This window comes from Apus apus, chromosome 15 (genome assembly GCF_020740795.1).
Source record: "Apus apus isolate bApuApu2 chromosome 15, bApuApu2.pri.cur, whole genome shotgun sequence".
NCBI lineage: Eukaryota > Metazoa > Chordata > Aves > Apodiformes > Apodidae > Apus > Apus apus.
Window position 1 is genome coordinate 8,226,682 of NC_067296.1, and position 15,591 is coordinate 8,242,272.

Below are 15,591 nucleotides of genomic sequence, written 5' to 3' on the forward strand. Positions count from 1 at the left end.
TCAAGTTCACCACACACAAGGCCTCTGTTCTCCTCCTCTCCCACTCATGAACAATGTTTCATAGAATGGGAGCTCTTGCCACCTTCCCTGCTGCCTGCACTGCCAGGGCTGCCAGCTTCCCTCGGCCACCTTCACCACACTGAGTCTATTCATCAGCATCTTCCCCAGGTCCTTCACAGAGTGCTGGTCCCTGCCACTCAACAGCCTTCTACCCCTTCAACGGCTGCTACAACCAGCAATGACTTCTCTCATGGCTAACTAGAAATCATAATTTTGTGTATTTAGAACATCTGTGATCAGAAGACTCTGTTCCCTGCTTCCCTGTTTGTATGGTCCCCTTTATTAGTGTATGGGTGGCTGTCACCAGGTCTGTGAGCTTGAAAAATGCTTAGTCTGTAGACAGGGCAGGCAAGGGCAGAGGGACCAAGATAATTTAAAAATTTTTTGGTGTTTACTTCAACTCAGTTTTGTTAAGCCTGTTTGCATGACAGCATTAACTATATTACAAATCCAACCTTAAGTGACTTTTCTGTGGTCACAGAAAGTCTGTTTCCTAGCTCACATAAACCTGGATATCTACCTATAGCCTGTCATCTTTATCATGAATATGGCCAGCCAAATAATGACAGATCACCTTCTCATCACACCATTTTGTTTCATCTTTTGCCAGTTCAGAGTGCAAGAACTTGGACTTTCTTCGTGCTTTGAAATGAGTTTCTACACTGAGCTGCTGAAGAGCCCCAGCAGCGAGTGCTGTGCCAGCCGGCCAACCCAAAGCAGGGAGCGGGAGGTGTTGGAGGCACCTAATGGTGAGCAGGAACAGTGCACAGCGCGTCTGAGCGAGAAGGCAGAGCAACGGGAACGGCAAAACGGGCTGTTGTGGCAGCATCGAGGGAGGAGGGGAACAATCGGACTGGAATCAGGCCTTTATGGCATTGATTTGTTACTGGAAAGTGGCAAGGGATAGGGAAACCAGAGCTGCAGAAAGGACAGGTGATCCTGCAGACAGCATGTGCCAGGTTTTTTACTGAGGTATTTATGGGAGATGGCTAACTGGAAATACCAGGAGCCCTACTGGTGTATTCTCCCTATGTATTTCCCACTGGAGTACAAGTTAAATGGAGAGACAAAAGCCATTATTCCATATTCACAGCCACTGGATTAACAAGTGATTTTCCTGCAGTCATTCCCATACCTTAACTCAGCAGAGACTAAAAGAACAATATTTTTTCTCCTTAATGCACAATATACATAGTAACACAATAGCTTCCTTGGACTAAACTATTTGAACTTTCTCCTGCACATGCTGCCAAAACAACCAGGAGCGGCGCTTTGCTGGGTTTCCACACAGTCAGCACGTGTGGATGTGCACACACGTGTGTAAGGGGTGTGAAAAGGTCACAGGCTGTGTCTGTCTCCTCTCGTGCAACACGGTGCTGCCTGACCCAGTGTGGCTCCTTGCTCAGTGCAGGGACTCCTGAAGCCCATTTTGAAAAGGATCCAGTGCTCACTCTCTGGTTGAGCTGGAGACCACCGTTAAAATCCACCTCATCTGCTGCAGCCTTTCTTTGCTCTACACGAGGTCCCCCCTTTCTGCAGTTTGTTGTAGTGTCTGGCTCAGCCAGAGACAGGGCTTTGCTGCCACTGGGCAGACAGGGAAGCTGGTGATTAGTGGTCTTGGCTACCAACATTCAGCAATGAGGCCACCCCAGAAAGCTGCAGATGGGGTTGAGCTCTTAGACTTAGGAATGTACGTGGGTAACAGAGGCTGCCAGCCCTCGGGGAACACATGCTGCTCTGTTTGATTCCTTCTGAGTTGTTTAAATGTGAAGAAAACATATATTAAATTGGCCTATTTATATATCTGTTCTAAAATGATGCTCACCATTTGCTGGAGCACTAGCCTTTTATCATTGGCCATTCTATTTAAAACTCATTAGAAAAACCAAATATACTTGCTGATCTTGGCTTAGCACTAAAGAGAGCTGTCATCCTTGCAGCTAACACCACATGGAGCATGATTGGATAGCATCATTTGCGCTAGCCATAAAAAGAAAAGACATGAACAATAACTTTGGCCTTTTTAAGTAAGATAGGAGTGATTGGCAGGAGAGCATGAGGAAATGGCCCCAAATTCTGCTAAATCTTTATCCGATCCCTTATCCCTTATTTCCTAGCTTGCCTGCAAACCATTAAGCATGTGAAATTTCAAACTTATCCTGAGCTACTCCCAGAATTAGTAATATTCCACCAATGGAAAATGTGTTTTCCAAGATGCCCATGTAATTCAAAATAGTTTCACCACTAATACATGTAATCATAAACTCTAACATTGGCAAGGAATTAGGGTGACAAAAGAGCAATGAGAAAAAAAGTTAGGGCAATGTAGGAATTAGCTCAGTTTATAGAATTCAACTCTTTTGCCCGGAGGATAACTTGGCAGATGTCAAGGAGCAATAGCCACCAGGTGTGCAGTCAACTGGCTTCCTTAACATCCCTTCTGCAGCTCACAGGGCACATAAGGACATTGGTCCCATATGACCACTATGGCATAATGTATAGGAATAACAGTTTCCACAGGCTTTGAGTGCACAGAGGTGTGAGTTCTAACACTATACATACCCTGTGAGCTGTGTTAGAACCTAGCACTATGTTATTTAGAGCAGAAATGGTGCAAGTCCACAAAATACAGATCTGGCCTAAATATTAGAGGTGCAAGAAACCATTACTAGGTGCAAGCAGCTGCAGAATCCAGCTCAAGTGACAGCTGTAGTTTTTGGAGATCTCCAAGGGCTGAGTATAGTACAGTTTATACCCAAAACATGTTCTCAAGCCAACAATGAGAATTAAACATTACAAATGGTTTATATTTTAGCTGTTATAGCTACATAACTGACAAATACTGCCCACAATCTGTCATTAATAATTAGAGATTAAGAAAAGGCAGGGAAACTGCTAGACTTAAATAGCCTGTGAACGCTTCAGCTCAGTACATACACTCAGAAAAAGCATCCAGCCACTCTAAATCGAAGGAAGAAAAACAAACGTGACAAACATCTCCCAGTGCTTTTTTTTCCATTAAGACTGGAGTGAAGGGCTGGAATCCGATGTCCAAAGACCAGTCTTTTTCATATCAGAAACATTTCCTTTCTACAAGGATCCTCCATTTATTTATTCTTTTACCACTAGCAAAAAGCCAACGTGACCACAGCCCCTGGCCACAACTCTGCTTGGGCACACAGCACCCACAGGAGAGATCTGGGAGTCAGCATTAACTCCATCTTTTTTTATTTAATTTTTTTTTCTGTAAAGTTGTGTTCATGGGCCAAAAAGGTGTTTCAAGAACTTTAGCAAAGTCTGTCCTTGGCAGCATTGACAAAAATTGCAGCCACGTATACTTGCAGCAGCCTCTACTGAGAGCATAGCTGGAAATACATTGTGCTGCCATTTCAGGGAACTGGAGAATGGAAGGAGTCCTTTTCCACATAGTTGGATCAGTGCTTGCCTTTGGCAGGGTTTTGCTTTAATAAACTTTAAAAGTATGTGAATACTGGACTACCTAGGTACTAGGGGATGAGGAATCCAAAAACAAAACTAAGAGTAGTTTCTAGAATAATACACACTGTGATTTTAAAAGTACTTAACATATTTCTTGCTGTTTAAATTTACTGCACATGTAATTTATCATGTACTATTTTCAATTTCTGCTTACACTGCCCACTGTTATCCCTCCACCAATAACTTCACCAATGCAAATGATCAGAGATGCTTTGAGCTGAAGAAAGTTTCAGATTATCTTCTCAGAAATGCATGACTGTGCTAATTATTTTGTGGCCCACATGACATTTAATTTACACTGGATCTGCAATACTGTCATAATCCTAATATTATTATTAAAAAAAAAGAGGTAGAGAAAAGTGGGTTAAAAATGCTGCACATCTATTTAGCAGCTATAACCCAAAGAAAATACAAATCAATACTGTCTTAAAAATCTAAGTGTTCTAATAGTGTATGTGGCAGGCATTAGAAATTTAACAGGCAACTAAAACTTGCACATGGAGTTAATCCAAACTCTTAAAAATGAGCTCAGACTGTGAGTGACTAGTTGCTTGGTCTGGTGTGTGGGGAGTGCTATTAGAGAGAGAAGAAAAAAAAAAAGAGAGGAGAAATATTCTGATACTTCCTTTGAGAGGCACACATGCTACTATTCAATTTGGGGGTCATTTTGAGTCAGGGATATTTCCCCCCAATTTCAGGCTTAAAGTGGTTTGGCAAGAAAGGACAATGGAAAAATTGCTCCTATCTCCATGTTCCCGTTAAGTTCTGAAGTCTGCTGTGCAAACCAAAGGAATGCACATATCATAGTTTTAAAAAAATAGATTAAGCCAGTAGTGGAAAAGAAGTTCTGGGATATTATTATCCTTGGCTATTTTCAAAAAATGAATGATGAAACATTAAGTTAGAATATCTATTGGAATGATAAAAAAGAGTGCTCCAGTTATGTCAGTGTCCCATCTGTGAATGTGATTTCTGCCCTGTATGAAGGACTCCAAAGTCATTCACTGTTAGCTGGTGTAACTGTGTCCTGCAATGCAGGTTTACAGATAGAAAGGGGCTACCTCAAGTGAAGGAGCAGCCACAGACGTGGGACACGATGACAAAGGGACTCAGGGTCACCTGATGAAAATCTCTGCCATGAGTAATGTCTTACTGACACTTGCAGCAGCAAAGCTCAAGGAGCAAAGCTGCTGAAGCATCTTTTTGTTAGCAGGGTGTTAGGCTGTGCAGTCTTCATTCCTCATTCTGAGCCTGCTCTAATCATAAAAGGAGGCTAGGGCCCCAAATTATTAGCACATCATTGTTTACACACCCTACACTAATGAGACGCTGCACTTTGTTGTGGGTGCAGAAATCCTCCCAAAGCCAGAAACTGATCCAAAAGTGCCATGTGCTATCAGCCCCTAGCAGTTTCATTAAGCTCTTTCTCTTTGGAACGGTTGGGAGCAGACTTGTGACACAAAGGCAAGTCGGTGCCAGGGTCTGCTCCCAGTGCCCCTACCCACGGGCAGGAGCGTTTTGCATAAGGAAAAAAATATATGCTGGGTCCCAGGAGCATATTCTTTCTGCAGTATCTCTGGGTTGTGTCATGCAACTGCTTGTCTGGCTACTGTGGTCTCAAGTATTTGATCTGGAAAAAAGAAAAATCAGTGCCTTTCCTTTTGCTCTGTGACTGCAAGGCTCCGGGGAACATCTTCTCTTGGGGAAGGCAGAGCTGCCCAGCAATGTAAGGAACTGTGGTAGCTGCTGTCAGAGCAGCTTGTGCTTTGATACACTGCTGCCCTACAGCAGGTGAGAGTGAGACCTTGTCAGCACTGAGAAGGCCAAGAGGTTTCCTGTCTTTCCCTTTCCTGCTCTCTCTGCAGCAAAATAATTTCGCGGTGTTGTGAGAGTGACTAAGAGCAGTTGAAGCGCTCAGGAGAGAGGGAGTTTTGTCTGGAGAAAGCTGAGGATACACGAGGCCGGGCAATGGCCTGATCCTAAGGCGGTGTAAAGCCTCTCCGAGCCTTTCTATTGGCTTGTCCGAGAATTGGAGCTCTCGGATGATCCCCTCTGGGTGTACGTGTTAGTGAGTGTGTTTTGGCAGGTGCTTGCGACAGCAGGAGAAAACAAGTAGCCGCTACTGCGGGCCCTTCAAAGGAAGCCCTGCGATACCCGCCTCATCCCCCTGCACAGCCCGCACACCCTCCGCTGGCCCCGGGAGCGCCCGGGGCGGCTGAGTCAGCGGCGGAGCCGGGGCGGGTAGCGCGGCGGAGCCGGGGGAGGGAGGGGGAATCTAAAATGGAGCGAATCGATGAAAAAGCGTTTCCTTTCACCGTGTCCCGCACCCGGACCGGCAGCACCGCCGACACCTAAAAATTGCAACTCACCTGCGCTTCCCGGCCGGCCCGCGGGGCGCAGCGCCGAGCACCCCGGGGGAGCGGGCAGGCAGCCTGGGCAGGGACTGCAGGGCCCGGGGGGAGCAGCGGGGCTCAGCGGTCCACGGGCGTTTAACAACAACCGGGCTGTGGGCGGCGAGGGGCTTCCTCGAGCGGAGCATCCTTCGCCTGGATCCGCCGCTGGCGGCCGCGCCGAGCCCGAGAGCCCCAGGCACGGCTGTGCCCGGAGCCCCTGTCCCCTAGCATGGCCCGGAGAGATACCCATTCCTCCGGCTCCGTGCCGGCATCGCACAGCCGCGCCCGCAGCCCCCTCCGCCTTCCCACGACCGGGCCGCTCCCGCCGCCGCGCCCTCCCCCGCCGCCCAGAGCCTCGCTCGCCGCGGCAGGGGAGTGGGGGGAAGCCGGAACGGAGAATGTCGCGGCCCCTCATGGACGGGTGCCCCCCGCTCGGTGGGGCCGGGACAGCAACCGGGAGATCTCCGCTGCGGAGGCGGGTGATGGTTCGGATCGGAGCGGACCCGCGGGCGGGCGGCGCGGAGCGGGCGCGCACTGAGCGCTGACAGCGCGGCAGACTCCTCCCTCCTCTCGCCGCGCTTAACTCTTGCCTCCACCGGCACCGGCACACCGCGGCAGGCGCCCTGAGCCCCTCGAGCCCCCCAGCCCCGTGCCCGGCTCGCCCCAGCCCGCACGCCCCGCCGGGGTGCGGATCCCGCCGGGAATCGCGGGCATCCCCGAGGGCAGCGCGGCCGCGAAGCCACCGCCCCCAGCCCAGAGTAGCCGCAGGCTCCGCCGGGCCCGGGAAAGCCGTCTGCGACCGCCCGAGCCCCCGACCTGGGCAGGCGGCGGAAGGGTTAAGCGGCCGGGAGGTTAGTCAGCGAGACTCCTGGGGTGATGGCTTGGAAGAGGAGAAATCCCTCTGGCTGAAGTTTAAAGGAGGTTTCTCCAGACAGATCTGTATAGCCTTCGCGGAGCGCTTCAAACCAAGCCTGAAGCCAGGTCAGTCCCTTCTAGCCATAGAACCTCTTCCTGCCAACCCAGCCGAGCTGCCTGGAGCGAGCTAAAACCGGCAGGATAAACCACCTGGCCCGAGGAGTGACCTGCGGAGCCCCCCGGGCACACACACAGACACACAGTGCAGGACTGAGATCCTACCTTGATCCATAGACCTCATGATGTGATGGTAATGAACCAGCCTGCAGGCAGCTTCTCTCTGCATCAGGAATTTAAAAAAAAAAAAAAAAAATCAGTAACAGAAAAAAAAGAAGAAAAAAAAAATATCTTCTTTAAACCATGTTCAACCAGTGCCGCCTGGACAGAGGGAACCCCTCTTGCTTGCCTCCTCTGAAAGTGTTTGGAGGTGCAAAGAGGGATCCGAACTGGGCTGAGCTTGTTCCTGAAGTGAAGTCAGTTCTCTGCTCTGAGATGAGGGTTACTAGAGAGGGAAAGGCCACTTCCTTCCCTACTCCGAGTGTTTATAGTCTTTGAATGCTGTAAAATAACGGGATTCCCTCACTGTTTCCTCCTGTTTATCCCAGTGCCATGGAAACCCCTGGATCGCCTCCATCTCCCAAACTGAGGGCTTTCCTGCAAACTTCACACTCAGGAATCCATGACGTCTCCCAGCTCCGGGCCAAGGCAGCTCTGCGGCTTTCTCAGTCTGCAGCACAAGCACTTAATTGTTGAGCAGAAAGTTAGAGAGCGAGAAAGAAAGAAATATGGATGATGTTAAAAATCCCAGTGTGTGCTTTTTAAACAAAACTTGCAGGCACTGCAAAGCCTTTCAAAGCAACGGGGCTTCTGTGCAGAAGTTTTCCTTCTTCCCAGCAGAGACAAACTCGGACTGCTGCTGCTTTTACCTTTGAATAAATCATTCAGAAAACCGAAATCCCCAGCTTATATTTATGTCTTTTAAATTCGCCAGCACCCTATTAATACCTATCTTGTTACTGGCACAGGTTTTGGCTTCTAATTACCCCTGGCTCAATTCTTCATACAGACGACGAAAAGAAAAAAGAAAAAGAAAAAAAAAAAAAAAGAAACGGTCAATTTGTTTAGTAGCATTTCACAGACCTCTCTCTGTTTCTATTTTTAGACCCATTTAGGAGAGGAGCAACCCCATGGATTTCCATCGATACACGTGGAGCTTAGCAAGAATGAAATAGCCAAGGAAGCCTCCGAAACCAAGACAACCCGGGTGTGTTTACACGTTCTATGTATAAACAGGAAAATAAAGCAAAAGAAAACAGGAAAATAAAGTCAGCGATGTCATGAACCGTGTGCTATCTCACAACGTATAGTTTTCACTAGTGTGTTTTCGAGCATCTTGCTATTGATACTGTGCTGGGCTCAGCTCCTCCGTGCAACTGGACTTACATATATTTTTTTCCAGAAGAGATCACACACATAAAACGCTCCTTCGGGGACCGTGGTAGCCCTGCAGCCCCTCGGTGTCTGTATCTAACCCCACCAAACGCCGCCGTGGACATGCAGAGCCGGGGTGGCTTCCCGGGGTGGCTGCCGGGGTCAGCTGGAGCGCTGGGCAGCAGCGGGGAGTGAGTCACCGCGGGGACTTGGCGCGGAGCTGCGCGGAGGGCTGGCTGGCACCCGCGCGACATTTCCATTTTTCACTCCCTCGGTCCCAAAATCGACTCGAAGGAGGTATCACAATCAAACTTTCTGCTTCTCGAGTTTGTTGTCCTGCAGGCTAGCAACTGCAGGCAGGCCAGGGAAACCTCACTTTCCTAGCCTTGGTAATTTTTGGACGTGTAGAGGTGGAAATACCTCCCCCAGCCCCGCGGGCCTGTTATGCAACAGGCTGCACCGACCCCCCAGGCTAGGGGGGCCCGTCCCGGTAACCCCGCGCCCCTTAGCTCCCCCCCCGAACCAGGCCCCCCCTGCAGTAAATACCCCTTTCGCACCTTCGCCGGCTTTTAGGGAAGCCTTTTCCTGCTCCTCCCCGCAGAGGCAGAGCAGCGGGACCCCTCTGCTCCCCCCGCAGCGCTGCCGTTTGGCGCCATCGCTCTCGCCGAGGTTCTCCCGCCGGAGCCCCAGGTGCGCACGGCAGGCGGGCTGCGGAGCGGCACCGAAAAGCTGCTCCTGCCACCCAGACCGCACCTGGGTGCTTTGGCCCTTCACAGCCCCCTCGACGGGCCGCTTCCAACACTCGATCCTTACGAGCGAGATCCTGCAAAGTCCCCGGCGCGGCTCCGGTGGAACCGAGCCCACTCCAGCTGTCACGCCCAAGCTAATTGACCTGCTTGATTGGACCCATTATTCGCATCAGGTGAAGTCAGAAGCGCTTGATTTCTTTTAAAGGGAAACCGAGGCTCCTGCTTTGCTTGGAGAGCAAAAGCAATTGATAATAAATTATTAATTATTAACATTTCACCCCTACGACCCCACACTCCTTATCGGGGCCCTGACCAGTCACCCCAGCACCACTCGTTACAATTGCACTGGGAAATGCAGAGGAGAGGAGCTGGGGAAGGGGCTTTAGAGGAGGGGGAATACTAATGCAGAGCTGGGAAGGGGGGAGGTGGGGGGCGAGCAGCCGGGTGCAGGGGGGAGACACACACAACCTGGGGGGGCTGAGGGCAGCGGGACCTGCCAAAGGGTATCCCGGAGCGAGCGGAGAATGGGCGACCCCGACGGAAAGCTTCTCCTCCTCCCACGCTGAGCTATAACGGGGGGAGTAGTCACAGCTCAGCGGTTATGGCAAACAGGTTGGCTTCCCTAGTCTGGACCGTTTAAAAATACAATGTCTTTCTTTTAATAGCTCAGTTTGATCGGCTCCCACTAGTTCACATGACAGGGTTTTCCTAAAATATCTTATTCCACCAAGATTTTTTCCAACTTAAAAATGCTGAATCCTGCTACCCAAATTAAACTCAGTGCAAAGCGAAATAAATAAATAAACGAATAAATAAATAAATAATGAAAGAGGGCTGGCGGCTGCCTCCGGACTGCTAGCATTCCCCAAACCAGCATATGACACAACTGTAAGATTTCCAAGGCTTTTGGAGAGTTCAGCGAGAGAATCGTGTCCTCCACTGGCTGCAGCTTCCCCGCTGAGTTAAACTTTCCTGACGGAACCTTTCCCCATCTGCCTCCGGCTCCCAGCGCGTTGTGAGCGGCCGCGGGGAAGGGGAATATAGTTCAACTCTTATATAACTGTGCAAGCTGGATGCGGGGGCAGAGACTTTCCCTAGAAACGAGAGATTTTTATATATATATATATGAGTTATTTTTAGCTTCCTTTTTTCAAAGGAAGGCCAAATACCTCCGACTTTCCTTTGCTTTCTTATTTTGGTATCACTAAGGGATTTTATTTTTGGAGGTAAGGGACTATTAATAGCTAATATTTTTAGCTATTTATTCCCTCTTTAGGAGAATACTTCCTCTTCCTTTCAGGGACACGCTTTGGACCGCATCCCTACCCCCAAAAAAGAGACCCACCTCCCCACGGCACCCCATTTGCCAAAAAGGATGTCTGCCTTTTGGGGACAGCGGAGAGGGTTTAACTCCTGGCCACGACCCGCTCCCTGGCTCAGGGGGTAGGTGTGGAAACAGACGCTCTCCCCGTGAGCAGCCTCAGCGCCGGGCTCCGAGCCGAGGAGGCTGAGCAAGGAGTTCCCTGACCAGGGCAGGATTGCTGCGGGGGACCCCGGGGGGTCCCTGGCTTCCCACAGCATCGCCCCGCCTCTAGAGAACGAGCGCTCCGCGCCGGCTCCGCGCTGTTCACTGGCCATAAAAACGAAATAGTGTCTTTTTGCATTTTCTCATGCTATCTTGGAGATAAGACATCAAGGCTTCCTGAGGATGTGTTCTCAGGCCATTGGGGCAGCTGCCCGGCGTTTATCATCATAGACTTCATGGAGACATCACTTTTTTTTCCACTTGCAAGAGGTATGTCAGGCTCACAGCAACAAGAAGTACTTTTGACAAAAGCTCCTCACCCTTCCAAAGTAAATACTGTTCTCCCAGAACCTGCCATCGCGTACCATGCGCTTCCCGGCGCAACCTAGACACGTTTAAGACGTTAATTAGAGCCGTGCCTAAACACCAGATTTGTACACTCCGGTTGTGTCTTTTTTTATACTTAACCGTGAGTTCCGTACAGAGCCCAGCGAGGACAGAACCACCCGCAGCTGCAGCTCGGCCTGCTGAAAGCAACGCACCTGGCACCTCCCGCCCTTTTCAGGACACCCCAGAGCATCACAACTACACCTTACCAAGTCAAGCTTATTTCTGACACTGCACTTGCCTAAATAGTGTGTTCACTCACTCAGTTAAGTTCCAAACGGAGTGTCTGATCTTGTAACGAGCTCCACGTGGCCCGGGGAATCCACCCACATACAGCTCTCCGAGATGGGAACTAGAACTGCTTGAATTTTTCCCATCAAAACATTTTTTCCAAATGAGAAATGGCTTTCAATCTAATAAAAACTGGTTGAAATTTTCTTTATTTCTTTTTTTTTTTTCTTTTTTTTTTTTTTTTTTTTCAACAAGACTCAATAAAGTGAAAGACTATTTTTTGAGTTAAAGTAATTTTGGCTTTTGGTTGTGTTTTTGTTTTGGATTATTTTTTTTTGGGGGGGGGTGATTTTTTGTTTCTTTGTTTGTTTTGATGGGTTTTTTTGGGCTGTTGTTGCTTTTCCTAAGAACTGGCTTTTACTAAAAGGATTCTGTTTGTGAACATTAATTTTTACAAGTGAAGAGTAATTTTTTAATTTTACTTTTTCCTCAACAAAGGCAACCTTAGAAAAAAACCCCAACAAACCCAAACAACAGAAACAGAAAAATTACTGAAGAAAGTGTAGAGAACATTCTCTCTTCCCCCTCCCCTCGAAAATTTCCTGTAAAGGAAAAAATAAATGTCTTTCAACTCACTCACAGAACAATAGGGCCCCACTCTTGCTGTCTTTAGTCAGGCAGCCCTTGAATTAGTGTCCTCTTATGGGGCCAGGAGGATGTAATTAATTCAGCTGGCCTGATACAATACCATGCTAGGCTGCAATTTCCCGTTTTACTTATTACCGTGTCTGTCTCCTAGAAATCTGTAGGGTCACAGACAGTGAAGCACATTTGCAAGGGAGCCGCACAGGTCCATAACTACTTGTATGTGGAAATGTCCGACACGTCTTTCATGTCAGAGCTGCACCTGCAGCCGCAGGAAAACCGATTTTGGGTCTCAGCCACCTGAGATAAAAGAAAGATCTCTTTTTGTTCGTTGTTTGATTGTTAGTTTGGGTTTTTTTGGTGTGTGTGTTTTGTTTGTTTGTTTGTTTGTTTTCCCCTCCAGGGCAAAGCCAAAGGGCTCATCCTGCCGCGCAGCCCGGGCGGGGAGGGGTCGGGGGCTGTCGGGGGCTGCCCGGCCCCACCGCATCCTCCGGCCCCACGGACATCCCGAATCCTCCCTGCCCGGCCCGGCAGCCCACCGCAACTCCCACCTCGCCTCTGGGACAGAAATCACCGCTCAGATATACCCTGGCCCCTGCAGGTTGCAAAGCGCCCGCACTGATTCTCAGATAGGGAATTTTAGAGGCACCGGAATTCATTTGCGTGAGAGAGAAAACGAGGAGTGAGGGATGGTTCCTTAGGTACGGCGGAAGCGATCGCTCTACCCAGGACACTTTTTTTAACGCGGGGCAGAAGGCAAACCCGGTCACACAGCTGAAAATGTGAGAGTTTGCATAAATTCCCGATATCCACTGAGGAATGAAAGAGCTGAGGTTGCACCCCGCTGGCCCCAGCAGCCCGCGGGAACATCACGGCGGGATGCGGGGAAGGGGCAGCCGGGAGGGGCAAGGGACAGGGAAGGTGCAGGTGGATGGTGCCCTTTGCAAGCAGGATTCAGACGTGACAGCTCAGAAATTCAAGCAACATTTTGCTTACCGGATTGTTAGTGGCTCCAGGTCTGCCCCAACCCCGAAACGCGCTTCGTCCCCTCTGATGAAGCCAAGGTGTGCAGAGAGGGATGTTCAGACGCAGTGATTTATGCTTTTAACCAAACATCAAAACAACGTTTTCAGGGAACACTTAAGCCCTCCAGATTGGCACTGCCTTACAAACTATTACCAATGGCTCAGTTAGCAGCTCCGACGCTGTTTGCAAATGAGCACGTAGGATAAAAATTGAACTATAAGTTTGTTTTTTTTTTTTTTTTTTTTTTTTAAGACCAATTAAATAAGAACTCTGGATGAGGTTATATATGTGTTGGTTTCCTGCCGAAGATATTTTCTCTTTATAAAGCCACAGGTGGTTGTTTTGGTTTCCAAGATTTTAAGCTAAGGTTTAAAATAAAATAATAATAAATAATAAAATAAAAAAGGAAGAGGCAGCCAATAGAGCAATTACTTGCTGGAATAATTAGAAAGGACATTAATCTGGAGTTGGAGAGGTGTTTCTCCATGTGGGCAAGGCAAGTAAAGTACATGCTACTATTTACCTGTTTCTTGTAGAGCTCGGGGCACTGTAATTGCAGTCACCATGCCAGGCTTTGGGAAGAGAATTCCAACAAACAGCCTGGGAAATGCCAGCTCTTTAACTCCTTATCCCTGGATTCTTAGCCCCTCCAAAAGTAGCTACCTGGGAAACTCCCATTATTGGTCATACAAGGATAAGAACTGGTTTGTGAACCTCCTTCTTTTTGCTTGACACAGGGAAAAAGGGAGAGGAAGAAACTGCATGTGCTGGTCAAGAGCAGGCAGTGTGGATCCACAGCTCAGCCTACAGCTACCTCAGAGCTGCTCAGTCCAGTGCCCTTCTGTGGGCAGGTGAATGCTGGGGAACCTTTCCTGCCTGCTCCATTCAATAAATACAACAGAGATCCTGTCCCCTAAATTACAGCTGTTATAGCAGCACAAAGAAATAGCTGGTCACTTTTGCACATTGCTCTCAGCTCACAGAAGAGTTTGTGGAATGAGAATGGCAACATTAATTCATCATTATTCCCAGCTATTCAACTCACCTTCCTCTTCCAGAAAATTGCTGCAGAGAGCCAAGGCAGGAATTTGAAGAGCTCTCTTTGATTACAGATGATTATGAACATTTTTTCCCCAGCTGTTCCTTTCAGGCAGGTAGGCTCAACATCACCTAGGTACACATGTCCATGCACTGGTGGCTTCACGTTTCTCAGCAGGGACCTTCCATCAAGCACTACACAGCAGCAAGCACCTCTCCATGTGTTTGGGGGGACATTTGCCAAGCTTTTGGAAAGGGAAAGCATTCATGGTTGAAAGCTAGACCAGGAAGAACTTTGCAAACCCAGACCAAGAGGATGACTATGGAACCCACCATGCTCACAGAATACCTGACTTCAGTACCCACATCTATTAACTCCTGGCTCAGCTGGAGAATACAGCTATGCTGGTGGATAACTCCAAACCATATCAAATGCAGGTCTCACTATACAAAGTGATTTTTTTCATGCAAGTTGAGTACATCGCACTTCAGAGTAATATTCCTGTCTCTAAAGACAGACTATAACTCACTATCAGAGCACTGGCAAAAATACATAAATAGATAGCATTAGTTTCAGTTACATTAGGATGTAAGTTGCTTTATTAATAATAATAACGTGAGCTAATCCAGTTAGACACCTGTACATTAGGTTCAGGATGGAAACACTGATGCGGTCATTTGCTATATCATATGATGGCTAAACTAAATAAAGATAATAAAGAAAGGTTATGACTGTTTTGAAAAAGCAGTTTTATCCCTTTAATATCACTGCCAGGGCAAGGGAATTTGATATTATATCCTGAACACAATTTACAATTCATTACTGGGGCTCTAGCCACACCCGGCAGCTAATCTAGAATTTCACACGTTTAATGAACTTCATACTTGAAATATGTGGTCTGTAAAATCTGATTTAAACTGTTGTTAAAATAGTTGGTGTTTGAAAGAAAATATATTTTAAAGTATGTATTTGTGCACAAAGTTTGTTGTGTAGGGTTTTTTCTTTCTAAAAAACCCAAACCCAGTCATTAATTTACCCCAAAGCTTATAAAGCGTTCCCCACAGCGTCATTTCTAGTGCAGTATTTCTTTCAGCACCTCAGATTTACTCACTCTGTTTCTTCAGGAGCAACTGCATTCAGTTATACAAAGGAGTGGAAGGCCCCACAATGTAATTGTAGGTACTTGAGTTGGTAAGTTAACTTGACAAGTCAGTTCATGATAGAGTCCAGGGTCTATAATTAGTCCTTACCTGCCACCATCATAAAACCACTGCATTAGGTCAGTCCTTGCTTGGCCCATACAAGAGGTACCTTGCCATTCTAATTCATTCAAGTGTGTTAGCTTTTTATTGGATGTTAGCACCTGGTATTTCCTCCAGGCTCTGGTTTTACTGAAGGCTTTGTGGCATTATGTTCCTTGGAGCTGGAACAGCAACAGGAGCTGAAAGAAAGAAAAGTGGGAACCCGTATAAATCACCACCCTGCACGGTATCCTGATGGTGAAAGATCACAAAAGGCTCCCAGGCTGTTGAAGGAAATAGCTGTCATTCATGTGTGAAATACAAGATGTTTCTTTCTCTTTAAGAGTATTTATGGGGAACACTGCACCTGTAAAAATTAGTTCCACACTTCAGTAATGAGGACTCGCAAGAATGAAACTTGGACTCAACCAAAAACTGTGGATTGTGTGAG

General features: G+C 47.9%; 1 protein-coding gene across 1 annotated transcript in view; it reads right to left on the reverse strand.

Moving 5' to 3' along the window:
• The window catches only part of NFATC2 (nuclear factor of activated T cells 2), a 92,887-nt gene extending 85,742 nt beyond the window's left edge, over positions 1-7,145 (reverse strand). The window contains exon 1 of the mRNA XM_051632805.1: positions 7,089-7,145. The gene's annotated coding sequence lies outside the window, so the exon portion shown is untranslated. The remainder of the gene's footprint in view (positions 1-7,088) is intronic.
• Positions 7,146-15,591: the final 8,446 nt, after the last annotated feature.